This window comes from Ostrinia furnacalis, unplaced genomic scaffold (genome assembly GCF_004193835.3).
Source record: "Ostrinia furnacalis isolate ACB-3 unplaced genomic scaffold, ASM419383v2 OfSCF2101, whole genome shotgun sequence".
NCBI classification, from domain to species: domain Eukaryota; kingdom Metazoa; phylum Arthropoda; class Insecta; order Lepidoptera; family Crambidae; genus Ostrinia; species Ostrinia furnacalis.
The window spans coordinates 64,481-90,703 of NW_021132340.1; the positions used below are offsets into that span (position 1 = coordinate 64,481).

Sequence of the window (26,223 nt, forward strand, 5' to 3'; positions counted from 1 at the left end):
GTGTTGGAAATACCACCTATAATATTGGTAGCATACACGGTTATTATTGATGAATAAATTAAATACTGTCATTATATTTTTACACATTTTTAAGTGCTATGGATTTGAATATCTGTCTATTTATTATTAAACGGTTTTTAATGATATTACTGAATGATGATGATTTAAATAAATATCTATCATCACGTTAGAAAAAGTTTTATTTTACGTAGAAGAATGTTTTTTTTTTTCGCCCCAATGACGTTTCGGTCGGGTTACACCAAAACAAGACTTAACCAAAGCTTTGTTAATGTTGAGTAAAACCTGCCCCTTAACAATTACACATAAAGAATCCATAAGTTTATTCGAGAATATGGTCCGATACCGATTAATAGCTGTCGTCGCAGAGCCATTGTTCCGATTATCGATTTATTACTCGATTTGTTCAATTAATACTAGAGACGGGCGGTTTCTATTCTTGCGTCATATTTGGAGTCTATAAAATCGGTAAAGCGATGTTGTGAAGCAATCCATATCGATACACATTAACTTGGGCTGTAATTTATTTGTTTGAAAGAGATTTGTTAATTGAAAATATCCTTATGGCTGAAGAGTACTAAGTAGGTACGTACACAATACATAGAGTAGTAATTGTTAATATTTCATTACTACCAATAATATCTATTATAGAAAATAATCATGTTTGATAAACCACTAACAACTTAGCACATTTATCAATCAAGATTGATTGAAATATTTAATTTTAAAAATAGTAGTTATTTCATATTTAGTTAGCTAAATATTTGAATGTTAGCTTAAAATGTAGACAATAATAAATAGTGCGTACTAATTAGTCAAAAACAACGTTATCTTGTTCCATCGGTGCATACAACCGAACTTTATTTTATGAAGTCTAAAATATGTGGGTCGCATTTCATAAGCGTTAGCGTTTTTGGCATTAGAACTTCTTCAGAAAATAAAAAAACACATTCATAATTTGTTCATGTAATGCTTCCATTTGCCGAAATATGATTTTATTATAACTGCAAAATTATGTTCCTGACAATTTTAATTTTATTTATTCACATAAATAAGGAACTAAGAATTGTTCCCAAAAAATCTTGGCAACAAAGTAACTGTTCAATATCATAAGTTTATTAGTACCTACGACCTACGTGGTCACGAGAAAAGCCTTTAAAAGCGCAATCAGTTTTCATCCACTCTATGAAAAACATTAATTTTCTTTGCCAAAGCCAAAAATATTTACTATGTAATTACATACTTTTCTTTAAGAAATACTATAGTATGTCTTGTGGTGAACTAAATGTGGACTGTATGATTATTGTGCGTTTGAATAAAAGATAGACAGATGCGAGATCGTACAGAAATATAATCACGAGCTTAAGTTTTATAATGACAAGTCAAAAAGTACAAAAATGACAATGACACAGAGAATTTGGTTTTTACACATCTATAGGCCGAAAGAGTATAAAGGTGGAAGGAGGATCGTTCGCAACAGTATGTTTATTAAAAAAAAAACAAATATCACCCGCTAACATACAACTTATGCACCACACCCCGCTCGCCGTCTATCCGTCTGTCAGAGCAACGTTGACAGGTGTTAAATCGTAGAGCCGGCACGCATGCGCCCGCGCCTGTAATTAGTTGAGTCATGCCGATTAAGTAATAAAGCCTCTTGGACGAGCCGATTGTTTTGGAATTTTGATGCTCGGTTATTACAAGTGTAGGATGCGTTGTTGTGTCAATAAGTTTCGTGGTATCAAAATGGTTCTGAATAGAAGAAGGACTTGACTGCGTAAAGTCAAAAAACCTTCAAAGTCATTGAATTTGTATGAATGACATTATTATTACTTATTTTTGGAAAAAAATTGTAGACATGGTTAACTGTGCCAAATTCCAGATTTCAAATATCCGATTTTTTAAATCAAACCATGGTCAGGTTAGACATTAGATTATTATTATTGTTTCACTTTTAAACCCTGAAAGATCATTGTAGATAAATAAAATCACATGTAGCTGGTACAGACGTTACATAATATTAGTTAAGAAGATCCTTAAATAAGTATTAACAGCAGGAAATTTTCTTCCTATATTTAATAGCACACCTTAGAGTAAACTATTGGAGATTATGACGACAGAAATGTCTGTTTTCCTTAAATTGCCAATAAACTTGCATCGATATTTAATGGCCCGATCGTTTATGAGTCACCCTGACGCTATTTTACAGTTTCACAGTACAATTTATTGCTACCACTTTCTATATTAAAAGCTGTGCCCGCGACTTCTTACGCGTGAAAATAGCTTGATAATTCCCGTTTTTGCAACATTTTTCTTTACTGCTCCGCCCCTATTGGCTGTAACATAGATTTATATAGCCTAAAGTCTTCCTTGGTAAATGGGATATCCAACACAAAAATAATTTTTCAAATCGGACCAGTACTTGCTGAGATTAGCGCGTTCAAAAAAACAAACTCTTCAGCTTTATAATATTTGTATAGTACGAGTTGAAGTTAGTTCTCAGTTAACGTTGTAGCTTACTGTTGGTTTTCTCACATTTTCACCCACAGTACCCCATAAAGCATAGATCAAAGACCCTATCTGAACAGAGGCGACTATTCACACTGGTCCCGTGTTAAATCAATGTCCTCCGTATAAGTATTACGTTGTGTCTGTCTGTCACTTGATACTGGAAGGTTTAGTGTAATTGGTATTTAGTTTCTCTAGTCTATTACTATGTTGTATCTATTATTAAATCGTAACCCAATTATCCTAATTAAATCAGTCATAAGACCGTTTAATCTAAAACGTTTTTGACGAATAGGGATATCATTTCATCTTAGTTCAATCACTATTGAAAAGAAAGCGACAATGTTTGTCAAAGACGTTAATGCCTGTTTTCACCATCAATCCCTAAATTTTAAGTGACACTTATGTTAACACATAACAGGAAATTTGTTTTCATATGGGTCACTTAAAAATTAGGGATTGATGGTGAAAACGGGCATAAGACACTTTTAAGAGTCTTAAATAAAGATCCATAAGGCATTTCACAAATTAGTTTTACATTAACAAATTCCTAAAGGCATCAAGCATCTGTCCGTTGTCGCGCTTAAAGTGCACTTAATTAATAAAATCGCCAAGAGATTCCGCAGAGAATGGGCCAAAAGTATTTTCTTAATTAAGTACAATTGTGTTGTTAGCCCGCCGTGTTTATCTCTGTCCATACTTTGAGTTACGAAGGGCCTAGGGTTGGCAGTTGTCACATAAAGGCTGTTAATGACAGCGAAACTTACTTCAATGACATAAGTGACATTAGGTGTTGGCGGTTTTGGGTTATTCAGAATATGTTCAGAGTTACAATTTGTGAGGTTTATGTAGTTTCGAGTTTTCGACTGAGTTGTTGTTTATGTGGATACTGAGAGTGGCTTAACTTGAAATAAAAAAATATGATAATGATCATCAGGTCATCTAAACTCCAATTTTCAATTTACCAGGGTCAAATGCAGGATTTGGCATACTGGCCTGGTGGCTTCGGGAGGAAAAATACGATATTTAAATTTATAACTTTTTACTTATGTCATTTTTATATGGTCAGTCAACCCTAATCGGGCCTTGGCCGGACCGTCGCGTCGCGTTGGACCTCTATTAACATTCTGTAAGTTTATCTTTTTTATCTACGTCCTCATAATAAATAGGATAAATAGACATGGTGTGAATCATGAACTGTCAATACAACATGTGATTCTGATCGCAATGAATAAATTGATGTTTATAATTTAATATTTATATTTCCTAAGTTAAAATTATTAACTTCAACGATTTTACCGCCTTTGATTAAGTTGTAGAGAAATTATTTTACAATCACAACAGTTAATTTTTTTTATTTATTGTCTTGGGCTAATTTTGTCGTAAATCATAATGTCACTTTCTATTTTTTGCGCACAATCAACAACAATTTCCAGTTTCGTCTTTACTTAACGAACTGTGGTTCAAATGATAGAGCATTTCAACGGCACCATAGAACAAAAGGCGTGACCCAATATGAGTCCATCATAAATCCACATTAAAGATTGGCCCTCGCACGCCCAATAGTTGTATCTCAACATCTATTTACACGACCAATTAAAAAAGCCGCAACAAAGAAAGCGAGCGATGCACCTGACACCGCCACTCAATGCGGCAGGTTAATGTAGGTTCACACGCGAACCTAAGGTGAGAGCGATCCACCGGCGGCAAGGCCGAGAAGACCGATCAATTTAAAACGAAACCAACCGCTCACGTAATAAGGTCAACATTCCCACGGCCGTGGACTAAGAGCACAATTAAGAAAGTATCCGATAAGGCGCAAGTTATGACGTTAGAATAAGGACCGTGTTAGAGGGGAGTAGAGTTGGGTTTGTTTTGGTTGGGGTCTGAGGACCGGTTGGATCGGTCGCGAACTTTTACCTATAAATTTGTGTCGGCAATGTCGGCATGCGGTGGGCATGCTTCGTCTGGAAGCTCTATGGGTCTGTGCTTTATGTCACGAGCTACTTGAGGTCAAAAGTATCAAGGCATTTTTTGTTTGGCTATTGTAAACATGATTAAATCAGATCATCAGACATACGCCATTTAAGTAACAACATGCCATTTATTTAGCTTTACTCACAATTATTTTTAACATAACATATCAAACAATAGCCATTACTTAAATTAGAATTTCGAAATAAAAAAACCCTCGAGTTCATAAATGATAAAATAGTGACTTATGACATTTGTAATCGCTTCCCGCTCCCGCTCGCGCTCATGCCTTGCGTTCTAAGGTCGCTTGATGCATTTCACGACGAGTCAATTAAAACCAACATTGCTGTTTTTACTCGATGCTAATTTAGATGCGCTAAGCTTTTACTTAACTTAATAGTTTACACTGCAAAACATTTTACGATACTTTATCTACGAGACTCCAGACATTTCTTATGCCTTTTAACTTTTAAGAAAAACCTAATCTTATATATATAAAAATGAAACCCGTTTCGCGTTGTCACGGCATCACGTGTGAACGGCTGAACCGATTTCGATAATTCTTTTTTTTAAATGTTTGTGGAAGTCCAAAGATGGTTCTTACGGAAAAAAATATTAAGAAAATCTCTACGCTAAGGCGGTACGAAGTTCGCCGGGTCAGCTAGTAATATTATAATCTACAGATGGAGTTAGAAAATTACTTGGTCAAAGACCCAAGCTTTTTCGTATCATTCAGTCATTATTCAAAGTAATCTTACAAAGAGAATAAAAGCTCGCCAAAAGTGTAAAAATAAAAAATAATCTATACTAATATTATAAATGCGAAAGTATTGTAGATTGTGGTCAAATACCTGCGTGGTCATGCATTAAAAAAAAGTAACTCTGTCTGTCTGTCTGTCTCTCTTTCACGCCAAAACCACTGAACCGATATTGATGAGATAGTTTGAGTCCCGGGAAAGTACATAGGATAGTTTTTATCCCGGTTTTTGAAACAGGGACGCGCGCGATAAATCTAGTATTTTTATATTTGTTACACAAATCCATGTAATTCTATACAATAAGGTCCGACTTTACGAGCAAGTGTGTAAATAAACTGTTCTTTTATCAAAGTACAACGTGACAATTTTTTATGTGTAGCGAAAGCTCACTTAGGCCTAAAAGCTTATTCCTTATGCACCCTCGCGGCTTTTTGGACGTTTCCTCGTTTTACTCGCCGAAGTGTTCGACTAATTTATAGCTTTTTCGACTAATGAAAACACATAGTGATTCGGAGCTTTTACTTCCTATAAATAAATGAAATAGAGAGTCAATGTGGCTTTTCTTTGGGCAGTAAATATCTATCCTATATCCACGATAAATGTCATTGAATTCGTAATCACAAGTATAGGTAAGGTAATTTATATTTCAAAGTTTTTTTTACAATAAAAGACGCATGTTTAAGATTTAAAATTACCTGTATTGTGTACCTACTAATGTAATAACTGTTCTGCACGACCATTGGCCATAGTCAATGACATCATCAACAACAATGACAACGTCAACAAAAAGTAGAATGAAAAAGTCGCCAACAAAATGTCTCTACGTCGAAAGAACAAATTGACCAACAACCACTAATTAATGACCCGTCACCCGTTAAAACAACCTAAATAAATCATTACAACGTTTGTTAACACAAATTATTAATCAATTCCCATTTGTCCCGTTAAATTAATCAATAAACAGTATAAACACACAGAACCGATTATAAAGTTATTTTTCATCTGCAATTACACTAGAAATTAAAACGTCGTTAAAAAATTTAACACCTTTTAAAAGTAATAAATAACAAACTCTGATATTTTAACTTGGTCTCCGTTCGTGTATAATTTTGGTTAGTTTAGGGATCAATGATAGATGGTCGATGTAAATTTTCCAAAATTATGTGAATGATACGCCTCAATCAGCGGTTTTTATGGTCAAAGTTATGGTGGTGTCAACTTTCGTTGCTTCTTTGTACGTTTAAGGCCTTAGCTTGATTAAAAAACGGTGTTTCTGGATACTAAATAACTTTAAACTAATACATAAAATATGACAAATGACTTTTGTGTAGGCAAGCAGTATTTACATAGTAATCTAATAAGGATAAATCAACACTGTCATAGTTTTGATAAATGTTAGATTTATGCATGAGAAGGTATTTTATAGAGCTCAAAATATTGGTTATTTATCTTTTACGTAACTACTGAACTTTTAAACACAATACCTTCTTTGATTATTTTTAACAAGCGTAATTTAGGTACTAGATCAAAATGTAGCCAATGTTTCATCAAATTCCAAGCGACACGCGTTTGTTTTCACGTCTTATTTTATTCATAAAAAACCAAGTCCAACATTTGGACCAAGGTTCTGTTGTTGGCGTGCCCGCAGATTTATTGGGCCAACCCTCAAGACGATACAGCGGCCATTTGTCTCTATCCTTTATGGAAAATGGGAGATTTAGGAGGTTTTTATGTAGCCTCCGGCGGTTCTCTAACGGTATTTTAAACTACTGCAATTTTTACTATGCGGGTATTCCAGTAATAGAGGGAAGTTAAAGGTCAGGAACGTCGTAGGTACACTCTTATACGTAATGAGTTTGAGCCATGAATTTAAATTTTGACGTTAATATATTGAAAATTGAAACAAATAGGCAATGTTTGTTATACGTTTGGTTTAATAGCAAATTTCAGGTTAAATGGAAAACAGGTGTGGGTACTTTATTAACCTTTGCTCACTCATGACTCCGGTAAAATAGATTTTTGATTGTTTAAGAAAGTGCTAAAGTACCTACCTAAGTTTAATATGGAATTATGTCTGTCTTAGAAAATATTATTTACCTACTATGCCTCTAACTTATGTAGTGATACCTACGCTACGGTCGTGAAATGTATAAAAAAAATGCTTAAGTTACTATATTAATTTACTCGTTTATGTAACATCTAATGTACTAGTACCACATTCTGCAAATAAATAATTTTAATTTTTCGTAATTTGAGCTCATTCAGGCCGGTAAAATAAGTTAAGTGACAGTTACATTTTCGTTCTGTTTTCTGAAAACTGACAATCCTAAAAATTTTCACTTGTTTTTTTTCGCTGAAAACTGAGTCAGCCTTATAGATTCGAGCCTAAGTGAAAGTGTCCCCTATTTCCACGGAGGAAACTATTTTCGTCGAACAAAAAATGTTTCCGTCCAAGATTTATGGGGCTCACTCGCAAACCACCTCGTACCCTCCGTATAAAACGCGTGAAATGAAGTGCTGCCCTCCTTGGCAGAAAGTCTGGGCGCCACAGAGTTGCAGATTGCGACTTTAATAAATGCCAATTCTTTTTTGCTTTGTGATCTACAAAAGTGGTTAGCTATTTAGTAGCTTAACTTGGCTGTAGTATGAGTTGAATATGAACTCGTTTATTGATTATATGTATATTGAGTCTACTTTATGAAAAGTCAATTTTATAAAATAAAAAAATATTGCCCTACTTAATTATCACAGTGGCACAGTCTCACCTTTATAATATGAATAATTTTTATTAGTCTTAGGGCTGATTTTTCAATCGTCGGATAACTTTTATCTGAAGATTATGTTTGGCACATTGACAATTCCAGTATGGAAAATATGTCAAAATAACAAGTTTATTCTTCAGTTAAAAAATTATCTGACGATTGAAAAATCGGCCCTTAAAAAGGTGAGTTATTACTTCCAAGAATGTAGAGTTTCTTAGTCATCAAAATAACAAATATTTTTAACTTGCTTTTAACGTTTAAAATCGTATAAATTATTTTCAATCGATCAGTAGCTCTCTAAACTAATAAACGTATTATTTTCATTTTCTTAATATCAACAATTAACCTTGTTTTACAGCAATCAATAATACTAGTTTCACCCACGTCATATTTATTCTGTTACTGTGTCGCATCTCTGCGGCGCGCACGCACGTGCTAAACGTTTATCATCATTTTTTCCCTCTAAAAACACTGTCAGATTTTTATTGCTCAATCAATTTAATTTTGTGAGGTTTTAAAACCGATCTGTGACCGTATTCTTGTTTAGTAAGTGAAACAGAATAATTTCAGATTCATGTTTTTTTAGAGTTATCGTACATCCTAGCTTACCCAACCCGTCTGGCTATCGTGGGGAGTATAGACAAATGTCCGTTTTCACCATTAATGCCTAATTTTTAAGTGACACCTATGAAAACAAAATTCCTGTTATACCCTAGGGGTCACTTAAAAATCAGGGATTGATGGTGAAAACTGGCATAAATCCTCTATCTGCCTCTCTTAATTAGAGAGGGTCGTGTTACTGCAGTGAAGACTGACGTTTGTATTCACAAACATTACTATGAGGTCTCACAGTACGCATGGATGCACAGGGTGACACACAAACCAATTAAAGAGCTCTATTCAACGATGTGCGTTCGATTTTTGCTTCACTTAAGCAAGCATCGTTTGTGAATACGGGCGTAAGTGGCCTGATGATGATGAAAGTGCACTTAACTAGATTTTACAGTAATTTCGGAATTTGACTTGACTTATGGTCCTATGTCCCCTAGATGGGGCAGAGGGCGTCCACAACAGTCCTCCATCTCGTTCGGTCTTGAGCTTCTCGCTTGATCTCGCTCCAGCTCGCTCGGTTTTGCCGATCTTCTTCGCCTCGTCCGCTACAGTGCGCCGCCAAGTTTCGGAATTTAAGTAACCATTTTCCTATGACTTTCAGAACTGATCATTTGAGAGGAACCGAAGTGTGACGTTTCGCGTATCCCATATTTCTTCCACTCGCCTACGATCAGCAAACGTCGGGAGTCCCGCTAACGGTCACTCAATAACAATAAAAAGGTCCTCATGCGCATTCTTGCCACGTACGCCCCCGCTTGTCGCCAGACCACCTATTTCCGAAATTGATATACATTACTTACAAATCACTCGACACACCGCAAATCTTTATCACCGAACCCATAAAGTCTAATTCCGGTTGGCTCGTCTGCTTCCTTAAATTGGTCGTGAAAATCTCCAGTTTATCTTGAACTCGGTCTTAGAACAACATTCAAGCATTCAGCGGTCAATTTATAGTAGCAGGTTTTCGCCTTATGCGTCCGCTATCCATTTCCTTCGAAGCTCTTCTTTCAAATGAAATGATAGAGTTCACGGGTCTATATATGCTGGACATTTTCCTTATGCTTGACCGTTTTGGTTTCTAGCCTGGTACCAATTGCTTAAGAAATATTATTAGTCTGATGGCATAGGGGACGTCCAGTTGATGGAATAAAAAGGTCGTGTTTGTAAGTGCTGAAATTGACTCGACGTTTTTTGTGGGGCACTTACACTTCTAGCTATGTAATATACAGTTCGGTTTCGCTGTTTTTGTGAAGATAAAATTTTGGGCTTGATACAGTTTGAATAAGCTGTATTTTGATTTACATACTTTTACGATGAAAGCGAGCTATTTACTCGCAAAAATTGAAGCCTGGAAAAGTACCCTTTTTACGAAAAATCGTGTTTTCAAGCTTGAAATCGAGTAAAGTAAATAAACAAAAAGCACACTTCTCTATTTGTATTTATATCAATCGTGCATGCAAAAACATAATAGTTCAGGCAACTGAATGATTAATCCAATCATATCGGTTTTTCTATTTGACAAAGATCTACCAACAACACATCTTTACACAAACAAGTAATGCATGCAATGATGATATTGCTTGATCGGAGGATTTACTATTTTAGTCATAACTCATACCTATTTTGAACCCTTATAAAAAAGGAAAGTTAACATTGCGTAAATCAACCCTCCAAATGCATCTACAATAATACAAAACGCACACTGCGCGTTTGAAACGCTACATCCGATGCAGCGTGCGATAACCGAACACGGCGTGGGCGGGCCGGGGGCGGGACGGGCACGATACGACGATACTATCGGCTAATCAATTAATTCGGACCTCGGACAGCGTGTGTTTTGGCGTCTAAATTATATTGTTGATTTTTTTGCTACTTTCTTTGCGGATTGAGTCTTTGAAATTATAGTTCTAGTATTTTGCAATGTGCACGGGCCATTCACTTTATTTCTCTAACCATTGGGCCAGTGGAAACTGCCAACTTTTCAAATAAGTAAGGTCATAAACAATGACACTAAACTATCCATGTATTTAAAAATTGGGTAAACCTATTTTTGATCGCAAGTTTAATTTTAGGTAAAACAGATAACTGAATAAGTAATACATAAGGAAACAGATAATATTCAGCCTATTTACTGTTTGTGACTACATCTACCGGAAAATCTAAATAGGCGAGTCGTATCGAATGAATTTCAGCCATCCGATCACGTAACGTGGAAATCCATCATCACGACCGTTTCACGAGGCGGTGCCGGAAAAAACGAGCGGTGAGAAAAATGAAAAACCCGGTCAATGGCTCGATGGCTACGGCTCCATTAAGATCCCCATAGCTGTGGCAAGTTAAGGCTCGTATCAAGAAACAGGTCTTTTAAAATTAATTCCAACTCAAGCATAGATTCAAACTAGAAATTGGGTGAATTTCTTTCACAATATTTGGTTAATTCGAGAATGTTTTTTCGCTTTCGAGAACAAAAACAATTAAGTCTAATTTCAGGGCAACTTGTATTGCGTTGCGACCCTGTAATTTGTATACCGTCTTGAATCTGAGCTCGAGTTGAAATCAAGTTGTGGTGGTTTCAGAATATGAGACTAGGCGTTTTTATGTGTAGGTATACATTAGACCTTGTACTATCAGTGAATCATTTTCAAAGTCCAAATGCTAAAGATAGTCTACAGTTATTCAAAAACAGGTAGGTAGGTAATGTTCATTAGCAATTTATTTTAATTTTCACGTGCGTTGTGCAGTTTTCAGCTGTTTTATTTTTACTAATAATATTAGTTTTTCCGTCTCTTTCATACATCAATAAAAGAAATAGATGAAGTCAATGTACCTACATTTTTTTCGGTCAAGACCCTTTGATTTTACAATCGATTTTACGATTCATGCATGTTAGTTTTCCATTGTGTGTATTCCATTTTTATTTATTTTGCGTTGCATGTGCATGCTTTAGTGCCTTAAACCTACCTAGTACATAGGAGAGACCGAGCAAAGTTTTGGAAACTTATTAAGAGCGTTTACGTCTAGCGTGGCATGTCAAGTTTAGGTAATTTCGATGCTAGTTTTATTCACACTAAAATAATTATGACTGTGTGCGTGTTCTCACGCTCTATAGTCGAACCAAAATACTTTGATCCACCATCGTAAAAGTGTGCCAGGCTGTCAAGTGACAGCTCAAGGAAACTATAAAATATTCAAATCTTCCAACACCGACTCCATAATTATAAATAATGGTATACATTAGTCCTAATCAATAATAAATATTATGTTCAGCAGAAAAAAAATTGAATTTTAATGGTGAGAGATTTTTTCAAATCGTTTCTATTCAAAAAAAACTTTTCCTGTTTACTATTCTTTTTTTATCCGAAAAATGCATAACATTTCATACCCATCAGCTGCGGGGGCAGCTAGTGGGTTATGTGGGGTTCTTCCTACCAGAAGATGGGTAGCCCCTACACCCACTAAAAACCTGACTGTTTCTGCCATGATCCATACAACATTTTTGTCATTCCGGGAACGGTTGATCATTTTCGGGAACGTTACAATATTTCAATAAAATACGCATAAATGGAGGTATTTCAATATTATGTATATATTTATTACATTACAGAACTTTTGTTCTGTACATATTACGTTAATTCGATTAAAAGAGTTTTAAATATTATGAAATTTCTTAAATTGTATGCGGAATAATAGCAACTGCTTTATTTTTTTGACGTATTTTGCTTGTAGAAAATTTTGAATGTATTGATTTCATTATTGCTTCTTCAAAATAGATACATAATATACCCATGTTTTAAACAAAGCTCAAATTATGCGCTTTGTTTGGTTTTTCCGGGTTTTATGAAACTTAAGAAAACGTTCCCGAATTGATGGTTTTCTGCAAGATATTTACTACTAAGCAATATTACTAAAAAAATAAAGAATTCTGTGCGCTGCCCTGTCAAGGTTTAAAAATATACAAATTAAGCAACAGTATAAACTAATAGTCATCATTATAGCTTGCAATTTTTTTTGTCATAAAACCGATTTTGAAATTCGCAACCTTGGTGATTTTGAGCCTTAAATGTTTGGTTTTTCTAAAAATATAATTGGTAAACAGTATCTGGCGAATATTGTGTACCTATGTGACTAAGAAAACAAGATTGTGTATCCATGATACTGGTTTTTGTGAGCGCTTGTTTGCATTCAACCTAGAGCTAATTAAGTATCAAAATGTAAATGCGACTCGGCAAAAAATATATGAAAGTATATTCTTTTGAGAATATCTCGGGGGGCAGAAGTTGCTCGCGTCCGTAGGAAACACCACCTTTTCCGAGGCCCACCCTACACGTGCCCCCTGGGTGGTGCCAAATGAGCGACAACGCCGAACAACAGGCGGCGGTTAAATAACCTGACCATCTGGTGCACCATAAACCAAGGAGGACTAAATCCCTCCTAAAAGCATGGCCATGTCACCTTGGGAAAGCGACATGTGTAATCCTCCCATCCCCCTCCACTCCCCCCACACCTCAATAATCCTCACTCCTCCCCATCAACCCACTCCTCTCCAGTCTCCCACCCACCACACCCTACATAGCCGAACCGTGGCGGCGCATAACCACACCGGGCCCGCAAAGCCCTGGGGCACTAAATACCCCCTAAAAGCTCGCACCACACTTTCACCATGGGCAGGTGGCAGTGTGCGTTACTATCTTCCGCCCGCACACCTTATGATGGCAGACTTTAACACGCTCACTGCGTTATGAGGTCTAAAAAGCCACATGCAGAACTTACCGCAGGTGCGGCAGTCATAATCGCGTTCTCTCACTCTGTGCGGGGTGCGACTATTTTAACATTTCTATGAGTACAACAGAGACAAATATATCAAATTGCTTCTCTTACGAAGCCTAGCATAATGACGTAGACAATATTGTATGAGGTCGATTAGGTCCCATACGCACTGGATAGAAATTAATCACGTTCAGTGCGCCGTGAGGTCTGAACTTCCTCAAAAATTGCAGGCCTCATAACCGCACAGGGTGAGGTGCGGGCGCCGCGCATTTAGAGTAGTGATGTGATAATTAGTTTCGATACGAACGCACGCTGTTAGCCGGTGACACATTAACACTGACTTTTTAACTAAAAATGGCATTTGTATACACTTAACGTACGTATTTATTTCAGGTATTCTTAGTGGCAGATAATAATAATAATAAATATTTTTGGACATTTTACACTGCGCTTCTAGTCCCAAACTAAGCAAAGCTTGTACTAGACAACGGATAAAACATACTTAAATACTCTTTTTTGGAAATACATACATATTATTATACATAGAAAACACCCAGTCCAATACAACAAATATGTTCATGCACACAAATACTGTGCGGGAATCGAACTCGCAACCTCCGGAATAGTAGTCCGTTTCGAACTACTAGGTACACCAAACGGCCGACAATGATGTGCTGAACATTCGCTTAAAAAAGGTGGTCAACGACATACTCTCTAATCTGTGGTCAACGAAAGCGCTGCGTAGGTTGCTATGACAGATTAAGACTAACACTAAATAGCACTCAGGCTGCAAAAAAAACTAAAAAAAATTTAACTTTTTGTGTTCTGTGTGACAAATCCTACTGTTTGCCCTGTTTTAATGAAAAACACTTAAATTAAAAACAAATATTATAATTTTATGGTAACTGAAATTTTGTTTTATTCCCATCCCTAGTCGAGACACAAATTGGACTTTCTTTCAGTGCGAAATGAGGCAGAAAAGATGTCATATATATTTTTTTAATTTATTCAATACCAAAATGTCATAACTGCGGGCGAAGCTAGTTTAAGGTTAAACATCTATTTAAGTTTATAATAGAAAAGTTTCAAGCCAATATTGTCTTTTCTGAGCTATATTTAAAGTATTTTTAGAAACAATATTTTGTGAGGCAGAAAAGGTCTCATACGCACTGTAAAGAAGTTCAATATTGACTCGAAAAGACCTCATACGCACTGGCTGAAAGTCTACGAAAAATGGTTTCGCAGTGAGCGTGTTATAAGATATTCTTCTATTATATTAAGCTATTTTTGTGTTGAATAAAGGAAGAATATTGGTGAAAAAATCACTTTGATTTTTGGGTATTTCACGTTCTTTTAATTTGTGATTTCTTATTGTAAAATGCTTAAATCTAAAAATTTTCTCAGATAACTATTTGCCCAAGGATCTATGCTATAGGATATAAATGTTTGTTAAATCGTTTTCACAGTATTTATATAAAAATTTCAGCTTGTAAACTGACGCTAAAGTGGAAATTTACAAAACCTGTGTGGACTTATCTTGATAGAATTCTTAAATGCTAAACTAATCGCAATATTTTCTCAATTAACTATTTAGACGACGAAATTGCCTAACTATTTATGCCTATAACATATTTGTAGTATTACTGGTTAATGATTGTAACGAGTTGAAAAAGTACTGTTTTTGCGCCAAACGGCGTAAACGCTCTTAACTATTTTAGCGAGCACGCAAGTAGTTAATAAGTTCTAAAAATCGACATGTTACAACTCTCCTCGGTCTCTTATATACAGCTAAATAAATCATGAATCAAATCATTAATTTCGACTTTGTTTGTGGTTTTGGTTACTCTCGGTGATGGACTGATGGTTTTTCTCCAACCACTATGTAAAGTTACTAACCACACTTTATCTGTTCTGAGCATTTTCACCCAAAGTAACCGACTAGCTAGTATCACCCGCCACTAACATTGGAAGATAACACCGAGGCGACCCAGGCCTGTTTGGAAATCGTAAGTAGATTAACCTTTTTTTCTTTTTACTGTGAAAAATTCATACTGGCATATAAATGTACAGTGGACAGCACAATACATTCCTCTTACAAAATAGGACTTATTACATCTAAATAAGATATAAGCAATTTATATCTACCTTGATTGCCTTGAAGTGCCGTCTATACATATTTATGTTCATTTTTTGGCCTGGTAGAAGTTTTTCACAGTTTTATTTTGCTTATTTTTATTTGTTTCTATTTCAGGTTTTGTAGTTAAAATGTTGATAATTTTAATGCGTAGTGTAGTTAAAAGCTTATTAACGATTTTATTATTAGTAGTTTATTTTCATGTGTTGTTGTTAAATGTAGATAACATGATGCGCATTTCAGTAGCAAGTAGCTTATTAAACGATTTTTTCTTTACAAGATCCATGCTAACTAACAAAGCTTTACTAATTCACGCAAATACAGATATTAAAATATCACTAAATATTCTAGCACTGATAAAACATGTACCGCGACCACTAACCCTGCCCCTGCGGTATGGGTCCGTTCGACCCGAAGGGCTAATAAGTGAAACGCAGATTTATGACCGCACAGATATGCAAATAGAAATTTGCGGTCCCCAGCCGATAAAAAGACGGCCGGCCCGGGGGATGTCAGGCCAACTGTCAGGGGATCACGGCTTATAATTATTTCGGATAGATATGACGTGTCGCCGAAGTAAAGTTTTAATGGAACGGACTAATGTGGTGTAGAATGCTGCCATGCTATCGATTATGGCGTCAGTTTGAAGCAATAGGCACCTACTACAAATTTACGCTTAGTTACGTAATTTTACAAATTATTGACTTTTTGTATGCTTGAAAAAAATGTGCAATGTATTTTTTTGAAACAAAACACGTAAGAATTTTTGTTTTTAATTTATGGTCGCTATTAATAGGTATTATGTTGTGTGTAATATAACCTTAGCTGCAACTTGTAATACCTACTCGTATAGCTTAAAGAGTTCTTGGTTATGTTGTATACCTACCTACTTACGTGAAAATTAAAGAAAATCTGTAATTAAAAGTCTAAATCAGTAATTCATACCGCTTAGATAAAAACCTAACCACAGTTTAGTGTCTTCTTTATGGGTTAAATTGATACATTATGGAGCGTGCCAGTCCTAAAAACATGAATCTTACAACTTCGTCACAGGATAAGTCCCCGGTCGTAAAGACCCCTCTGGAGGGTTATCTCTGATTTGTAAACCTTGTTAACCAGATCTCGTTGGGGACTTTCAGGACTTTTGGGATAAATGAATCGCTAATTATTGCCACCGGTGCAGGTTGATGGGATCATAAGCCTCGCTATTTTGACTGCAATGCGACAAACTGGGACTTTTCTTTGTCTTGCCGTGTTATAAGACGGAGAGATGGCTGAAATTTAAATGTTTTAAAATTGAGTGTTGTTGGTTAGTTAGTCAACGTAACAACTCAATTGTTTTGAGTACGTATAGGTACCAAATGTCGGGAGAACTGTAGAAGAATTCGACGTAATAGAAGGTAGGTATAGGTAGGATACCTATCTATAGATTTATTATTATTCTGTGTCTATAGTACTTAAATACCTATAGCAATATTCTTTAATAAGCATACTATCTCAACGTATGAAATTATAATATGTACTTACGAATATAGGTAAGATAAAATTCTTTTTCTTGTCTATATGTCTGTCTTGTCTTGGATCGTCTTTTTTTATATTTCAAAGTTGTTTTTACTTTCATCATGCTCATTTTACCGTAAAATTTTATTCCATTTCCACAAACTTAAAAGAGCCGCCAATATTAGTCCAAACATGCCAATGTTGTTTGCCAGCACTTGATCAAATGTCGCTGCTCCCTTCGCACGCTAATGAGCAAACAGGACAGGCGACGTGATCACAGTCTGGAGGCTCGCTTTGATAGGGATACGCCAATTAGAAGTAACATACACGGTCTACTTGGGTATATAGGTAGAGGTAAATAAGAAAAGTTCAATGAGTCGACGGTGAGGTGATCTTTTCGTGCCTATTTACCTTTTTATTAGGGTTCCGTAGCCAAATGGCAAAAAACGAAACCCTTATAGATTCGTCATGTTTATCCCCTTAGAACCGTATTTTTGATTGCAGTTTTCCTGAAAAATGTATTGCGGTATACCTAGTAGATTTTTAGTAAAAAGCTGACCGTAGTTTTATTTACCAGATAACGGTGTGTGGTAAACGCTAATGAACTTTAATTTTGAACATACAAAAATACAAATAAATAGAGCTCGGACGTGAACCAATTTCAGTTACAGTTTTGACAAACTTTCCTCTTTCCATTTTGTGCCAAAGATAAATATGAAAAAGTTTTGATATAGGAAAGTTCTTCGTTTCAAAAGCATTTCAGCCACTTATGTATAATCAATCAGTTTTTGTCTTTTAAGTAGAGTAAGTACCTAGCTACATAGACATAGATACCTACTTGAAAAGAAGCACTCGATAAATCGACACCCTATATACCTGTCAACCCTCCACCGCGGGTGTGTTAATACTGACCGGCCCTAACGAGCTGTGACCACATGAATATGCACGCGACGGATTCATTAAACGGTATGCCACCGGGTAATTTAATAATTTGTCGTTCCACCGCGATACTTGTAGGGTTTTTGATGTCACGTGATAACCTAAACGATGAGTCCTTTATGAAAAATACCTATTGACTTTATCGAGAATTGACACAGTCATTTGTCATTTTGAGGGTCATTTGTCATTTTGTTTGAGGTTCGAGATCAAATGCTGCATTTGATCATAAAATATCCCAATTTGGGTACCAAGAGTCAAAGAGTTCCTTTTTTTTTCTGTTCAAATAGGCTTGAAACTGTAATTCAGAAATAATCAACAGGTGAATTCATTTAATTAGAATGCCCAAAGACTAGAAAAACCTATGCTTAAAAAACTTAACCCTCACTTAAAAGTTGGAGTAAATAAACCAAAGTGTCAAAACAAAAACTTATCAATTCCGCGGTTAAAATAAATATTTCCCCAAAAAAGAGTTATCGAAAAAATAAACCACTTGCAATTAAGAGCAAAAATTTCACGCCCATTACTCGCAAGTGTTAAAACTATAAGTATGTGGTTAGACCGGGAGCTGCGCGCGCGCATTGTTCGGTAATAACGGCCCGGCGCCGCTGGCGACATCTGCTGCCTATAATTATGGAGTTTATAAGTCAATCATAGTGTTCTGGTTATTGATAATGATTTTGAAGTAGAGTGAGTTTATTTAGTTATCATGACATAAGCCCGGCTTATGAACTGAGATTTTTGACATTTTGGCTTGGCATCTTTTAGTCAAGTAACTTTTCATCACAGTTACAGTAATGTTACAGTTTTTGTAACATTGAGTAGTTTTTTTTTATGGGACTGGAGGCAAACGAGCAGACGTATAACTGTGTAAATGATTACCGTCGCCCATAGACACCCACAGGCCCGGGGGGTTACGATGCAGTAGTTTAAGTATTTTGAAAACTCATCTCGATTATTTTTTAATAATTATCCACATAGTAAATAAAAGAAATAAAAGAGTCAACAAATAATAAATTATTTTCTGCTTCCCCAAGCTTTGCCTAATTGATACTTACTTCGCAAAAATAATCACACGACATTCCCCGTAATGACAGCAAATTGAAAGCTGTAATTTAGTTTTTTAGCGGTCTTTTTGACACGTGCGCCGGAGTCGGGTTACCACAATGGCTGATCATAGGTTTCGCGGTTTTGTTGTGGTTATATGTTTCACACTTCCCTCGTGCGAGGGTGTTTGATTTACACATAATAGTACATTTTGCGTGGAAATTGACGGTAGGTGAGGCTTTAATAAAGGATTGTTTTGTTTATGAACTCATTTGTATTGTGGCGAATATTATTAAATTGATTATTCGTGTTATATTATTAATATTTTTTATGAGTTCTCCGTTGAAGTGGCAATTAGAAAATAATATTTTGGTAGAGCTGTGCTCTAGCCCTTTAGGATGCCTACTTATTTTAATTTTTAAATAAAGTATGTAAATATTTGCATTTCGTTCGTTTCAGCCAAAAGACGTCCACTGCTGGACAAAGACCTTTGGAATTTAAATTTAATTTGAACTTTTGCACAAAAGCTTTCATAGTGTTTTTTACAACTAATACAATTTATAGAAATATGACAGTTACTTCAAATATTACATAAAATATCAGGCAAGATTCTTCAATTTTATTCCCAAATCAACTTACGCACTTGTTAACACAATTACAATGGAGTACTTTTTAAAATTCCGCATCGATTAGTGGCGCCGATGTGTGGCTGAAGTGACGCGTGCAGATGCGATTATGCGCCCCTCGGCTTACGAGAACACATGAGATGTCCAATAATTTAGCCTGACGATGAAAAAGAATAAAAGCTTTTTCGATAAATGCAAAAAATAAAAACTATTTTTTTTAGAAAATGACTGGCACAGAATAGACATTTTTGATGCGAATTCGCCTCTATTACAACGATGTAAAATTCTAAAGTGTTTAGCTTGACTTCAAAGCTTAATAGATACGCTGCCTGAAAAAAGTGACAACTTTGAATATAGCATGGGTTTCAGACAGATATTTTTAATTTCTTATTAACCCAACCTAGAAGATGAAGCACATACCTAACATATTATTATAATTCATAAAATTAAATGCCAATTTTTTGGCATGAAATTTTCAGGTATTCCTTTTGGAATACCTGAAAATTTCATGAAAATACTCGTCCGCCTTCATTCAGCCAGGAATGACTTGCCAGTTGTATGTACAAAACTTAAACATACATATCCGAGGACACGTCTCGTATATCAGTGCCGTGTAATCCACACGAGGGTTGAGTCGAAGTCGCGAGATTGTGCGGTCTACGAGACCGGAGGGTCGCCCGTTTAGGGTTACACCGCTTGTGTTGTTTGGTGGTTTACATTTCGGGAAATCAACCCTTGCAATGCGGGATTTATCGCTCCACGGAAAAGTCGGGCGGGATAAAAGTACCTATTTTTTATCACTTATTTTTTATCTGTGTAGTGAAGAGTTTTAGTGATTTATTCGAGTGTTTAGGGTTAATTAAGCTCAATTGCATTTTGGCAGTTTCCTGCCAGCTGCATCCGAGACCTTGAAATGACATCTAAGTCAGACTATCGTCATTATTTCTTAGAGTCTCTATATCCTTTAAAACACATGTCAAGTTTATCTAGTTTTTTATTTTAATAGCTTGTTACGACAGCAATTTAAAACATTTGCTTGCAATTACCAATTCTCTCTGTTCTGTTTTTTTACTTTAAAAAGTACAAAGTTGCACGTCAAGCGAAACATTAAGACCCTTTTATATACTTGTCTGTAATTAAGTCGATATTGCAACGAAATGTATAGTCTGTTATGCTGTCATCAGTACAAAAATTTTCAAAACAAATTATGAAGTATCAACAAATAAAATCCCCATTCCCAACTAGCCGAGCATTACCGGTCGGCGACAGAAGTAATTATCGAAAAAGCTCATTAAAACTTGTGCGCGAGCGGTTGTTCGCGTCGTGATTTCCGACCGAGGTCCGAGGTTCGACTTCTTTTGTGCGTTTAATTGCGGCGAATTAACCAAATGAGAACGCTCTATCGGGTACAGTCGGTCGCGTTTGGCGGTGAAAGCAAAAATTCACGATTTGCATTTGTTTATAATTTGACTAGCTTTCCGCCCGCGGCTTCACCCGCGTGGAATTTTGTCTGTCACAGAAAAAAATTATCGCGCGCGTCCCTGTTTCAAAAACCGGGTTAAAAACTATCCTATGTCCTTTCCCGGGACTCAAACTATCTCAATGCCAAATTTAATCAAAATCGGTTTAGTGTTTTAGACGTGAAAAGGAGACAGACAGACAGACAGACAGACAGACAGACAGACAGACAGACAGACAGACCGACCGATAGACAGACCGACCGATAGACAGACAGACCGACAGACCGACAGACAGACAGACAGAGTTACTTTCGCATTTATAATATTAGTATAGATCTTCATTTGTTTTTGGCGATTTGCTTTTTTTGTTTTTTCGATTCTGTGATTGCACTGTGTGTAAGTAGACGCTGCGAAAATGTACGATTATCATTTGTTTATTGACACTGATATAAGATAATGCCTGTCATTTGTTTTTATTAATCAGAATGCCAACAGCAGCAACAGCCTATTTAAACTAACGCCCGTATTCACCAACATTACTATGAGGTCTCACAGTGCGCGTGGACGCGCAGGGTGACACACGAACCAATCACAAAGCTGCGCGTTCGATTTGCTGCTTCACTTAAGCAAGAATCGTTTGTGAATACAGGCGTAAGCACCGCATATCCTTATCTTCATTGTTTCTTTAATCATAGCACCAAATAACCATTCTCATAGTTACCACATAATAATCTTATTCATTATTTATCGACGATATAAATTGGTTGAATTTCAATACAATATAGATTAATCCAGAGTTCCGGACAGAGTCTATTACTGAATTTGGGTTAATTTTTGAACCTAAGAATTTAAAACCCACACCATCTCATTTCCCATCTAACCCTAACCTGCCTGTAGATCCCAAACATCGGCCAACTGTACAAAACAAAAGAATCGCGCGCACACGTCACGATATCGCCATTAGCGCACTCTGTGGGCGTAATTAAAGAGTTACAATACAGATCTGGCGAATTAAAAACAATTAACGGGCCGAATGTGCACAATGGCTGGCGTCGCACGACTGCTACGACAACGCTGTTAGGGAAAAGCAAGAAATATCTAAAAAGACCAATGGTTCTCATTGCTGTGCAGCTTTTTAGACAAAAGATGTAATTAAAAGATAGAGTTCAAATTATGAGTTCGCAAAAATGAAAACTAAATTAATACACACTTTAAAAAAACACTTTTATCGCTTCTGTAGTATTGTAGCTACGAATTTCGTAGCATTTTTTCCGTGGCAATCATTTAAGCATAAATTAAGGATTAACCTTTCTAATTTGCATTTAATTTTAATGGGAAAATTATTGGCCTGTACTTTTTTAAGATAATTGAAGCTATTCCTTCATTAGAGTACCTACTACTACGAGACAATTCAATGTTGTTGCAAAATAACCCCTACTACGACCACATAGGATACTACCATTTCTGGCTTGATACGTCGTCAGTATGAATCATTGACTGACACATCATTGTTCTGAATTTTTCGCCGAGCCGTTTCAAAAGCGTCGAACCTCAAAATTAAACAAAGTGAAGCGTCGATACATAAAATCAATCAGTGCAACACACCAATCGAGCGGGCCGAGTTGATCGAACCGTTAAATTGGGTTTTCAGTGTTAAGCCGATCCGCGAAAGTGCTGAGTCGCACCGACGCCCGCGAGGGTGACCGCCATTTTCTTTTTTTCACGGTTTGACGGATAAACGCTTCTTCGCACCGGCCTGTATTACGTAACGTGACCTTTGACTTAGTATTTTCAACGAATTTTATGCGAATTTTTCCAATGTTCAAGTCAATAAAAAAACCTTGACTATGGCTATGTCTAAGGCAACTAAAATACACATTTTTTGTATTATTAATAACAGCTAGAGTAGTTAAACTATGTTTCAGTCTTTCGGTTAAGGAAAATATACCTATTCTAGATGTCTTATCTCGAACTACAATTTTCTAGGTCATCCAAGCGCCATAATATCGTAATAGCGATTACAAGGCGATCGGTGGCAATCGCTATCAAAATAATATTATTATCGTAGCGCCCGTAGGCCGTAGCCAATGACGTCATCACGGCTAGTTACGCCTGACGTCTTGTTAATTCGAATTTGGAACATGATATATTTTTATTAATTTTAATTTTCTTAGGGTGTGGTTTATGTAACTGGCCATTAATTTTTTTTTTTGGAGACTTTTCTAACTTGCTTGAACTATAAAAGGTTAGAAATAAAAGCTTGTGAAAATAGTGGAGACCGTTTCTGTCGTTTGTCACATTGAATAGTTCATCTCGTGGTTTTCGGGTCAGCTTCTCACAACAATAAAATCATTTTTTACAAATCTCCAACTGGAATCCTCATTTTTTCATTAAACAATCAGGTCGCACCCTAATGATGTTAGAGGGTGTCATATTTCGACACGCGTCAACAAAAGCCCAGCGTTTGGGGTCTTTTGAGCCACGTATTATTATTGTCCCTTTTTTAATAAACCTATCGATGGTTATCATTAAGTATCGTGTTGCACAATGAAAGGTTGGATTTAATCATTAATACGGTGCGCGTGGATTTGCGTTGATATTTGCGGTTGATTGTTGTAATCGGGAGTTTAGTAATTGATATTCTCGTTTTGTTACATCAAAAATACGTTGCTCTAGATTTTTTTGGTGATAATAATTTTATGATTTATTCAATTGCTATTTAGTGTAGTTTTTTTTAACTTATCCCATGCATTTGCATTCGAAAATGCTTAGGCATGAACTACATATTATCGTCCCGGTCTGCCAGACCAAAAAGCAACAAAACGCCTCAGTTCGGCGCATATATCACCGTACGACAATGGTCCGACTTTTTGCGGCCCACAGTACTCTTTGAACTGGAATTTTTTCACTCCATTCGGAGAGCGTGCGCGGGCTTTATTCACCCCGCTAGCGTTTTAGGGTTAACACTCTTAAATACAATGATCGTATTTTTTTAAACATAGGTAAGTTTGAGGTCAAAGATAGTTTTGCATGAAAAATATTGACCGTTATGAGACGATATAGGTACTTCATAGATTTATGTTGTTTGAACTTTCGAAGTTGTTCTTGTTTTTCGGGCTCCGTTTAGATCCATTATTTTATTGTATTAGTAGACTTCATGTAACATGCGATATCCTCTCCATATCGTGTGAGTTGACATCGCTATGAACCAAATGTTATTATTGTTTTTATCAAAGTATAGTGCTATGTATCAATACTTCTTAACTGACTTAAAACTGACAAAGGAATTTGTGTTGTATTAATTTATGTTAAAATTCAAGTCTGTTTGACACAACAAAGGGAGATTTTGCTTCATCAATATGGCAACCCTACGGCGAGTTAGTTCTGCAACTTGGACAGTGGCGTCTACTCGCTGGCCGCCGTTCGTTTTGTTTTGCTCGTACATAATAAATGCTCTTTCAGCCTTTAATTCCCATTTTCAGGGAACAAAGGCTATTTTAGGGGTGGGGGGATTGAATTACTTCCAGTTTACTTCACTCCAGGTTTTGATGGACTTCGATTTTTGGGAAATACTGTTAGGAACTCGTTTGCCAAGTCAAAAGCCATTCATACCAAATCACTCTATTACTGTAAGTAGACCTCACCCAATATATCAATAGAGCAGGACGTAGACTTGACTATAACTCCTAAACTATTATTTTTCACTTAGATTACATGATTTAGCTGCCAATCAACCAGTGGAGGTAAATTTAGTTTTTATAACTGTCATCATAATCTGTGTCATTTAACCTACTTTTTTACGACCCAATGCCAGCACCAACCACACTTTAAAAACAAAACCCTGACTTCCTGTTCCGATCATTAACGAACTAATATCCTCTTAAGCCGGGTGCACACTGGCGGCTATCGTCCTATCGAGCCGATAATCAAAGATCGGCATTGTGTCGCCGATAAGCGCTCTCACACCAAGCGGCGTGGAGAGGCGCCGTGTCAAGCACGCGGTAATCCGCCACAGGCAGCGCCCTCTAAGCTGTCTAGTACGTGATTAAACCGCGAAATGTCAAAGTGCAAAGATCGGCCCTTTGTGTGCCCGTCAGCCGCGTGATGTGTTCATTCGTCACTCGCCGCCGCGGGATGGAAAGGGATGAGTTTTCTACTGTCTTAGATGTAGTTTTTGTAATATGCCATGCGGTTGTAGTTTTCGCTTCGTTGTGTGAACCTGATTCCTCGAGACTTGTATGAAAGTCTACACTACTTCTCTCATAATTACAGGAAAAGTTTTCAGAATATCACGTTTCATTTTAATCATGAAAACAGACTTTATCTACATTAAACACTTAAACAGTACCTAACCTTGGCCTTCGGAGAAGATCTTAAAAAATCGTCCGCTTGCTTGCGTAAAAATAAACGGTTTTCAGCTACAGGCATTAATCAATGTATCATAAGAGCCAAATTAAGTACTTAATAACATTTAAGTGTTATTAACACCTAATTTAAATCATAACAGTATTTCTTCGCTCTATTTAAAAAAGCTAGATCAGCACAGATAGCAAACGAATACAGGCAAAAGCGTGAAACCTAACCCGTTAAGGTGCGTGTACACGCGCTATCGGGCATCGAGCGACATAAACTACGCCGCGGGTGGCGCTACTGCCGCACTTTACGACGTCACAAAAATTCTCGCCTCGCTACTGTAGGCTTGAATTAAGGTCTGCTCCCGGCAATATTGTAACCGCTGTTAATGATCATTAGTGGACGAGGTGGGGCCACTTTCTTGAGGTGGGCTCGGGAATAACAAATGGTACTATGATACTATGGCCCCATTTGAGACCTAAGACGTAAAGCTATAGGATTTTTTGATTTTTTTAAGGAAACTTTCTTTAACTATTGATAATATTAAGTCTTAACTACTATCCCAACTTAAAATATAAACACAATTTCCGCAAACAAAACACGCTCAATTATAACGAGCCGTCGTCAAAAGGGTCACAGTCGCGATTCAACAACAGCAAGTTAACAAAAGAACAATACGGTCAGCAGTAGCACAAGTGGGTCAGAGTGCCGGCAGCGGTGTCAGAGGTGTCCGCGATAGCGAGTTCAGACGGGCCCATAATGCGGCGT

At 36.5% G+C, this 26,223-nt stretch overlaps 1 protein-coding gene and 1 long non-coding RNA gene across 2 annotated transcripts in view; one reads left to right on the forward strand and one right to left on the reverse strand.

The window, feature by feature from the left end:
* svp (COUP transcription factor 2) overlaps positions 1-26,223 on the forward strand; it is a gene marked incomplete at its 5' end in the record, with an annotated part of 89,422 nt that overhangs the window by 54,201 nt on the left and 8,998 nt on the right. The gene's annotated exons all lie outside the window — the stretch shown is intronic.
* On the reverse strand, positions 1,841-13,606 carry LOC114354622 (uncharacterized). The gene is made up of 3 exons (XR_003656032.1): positions 13,351-13,606; positions 13,195-13,197; positions 1,841-1,850 (listed from the first exon to the last, which is right to left on the reverse strand). It is a non-coding gene; the product is annotated as an uncharacterized LOC114354622 (long non-coding RNA).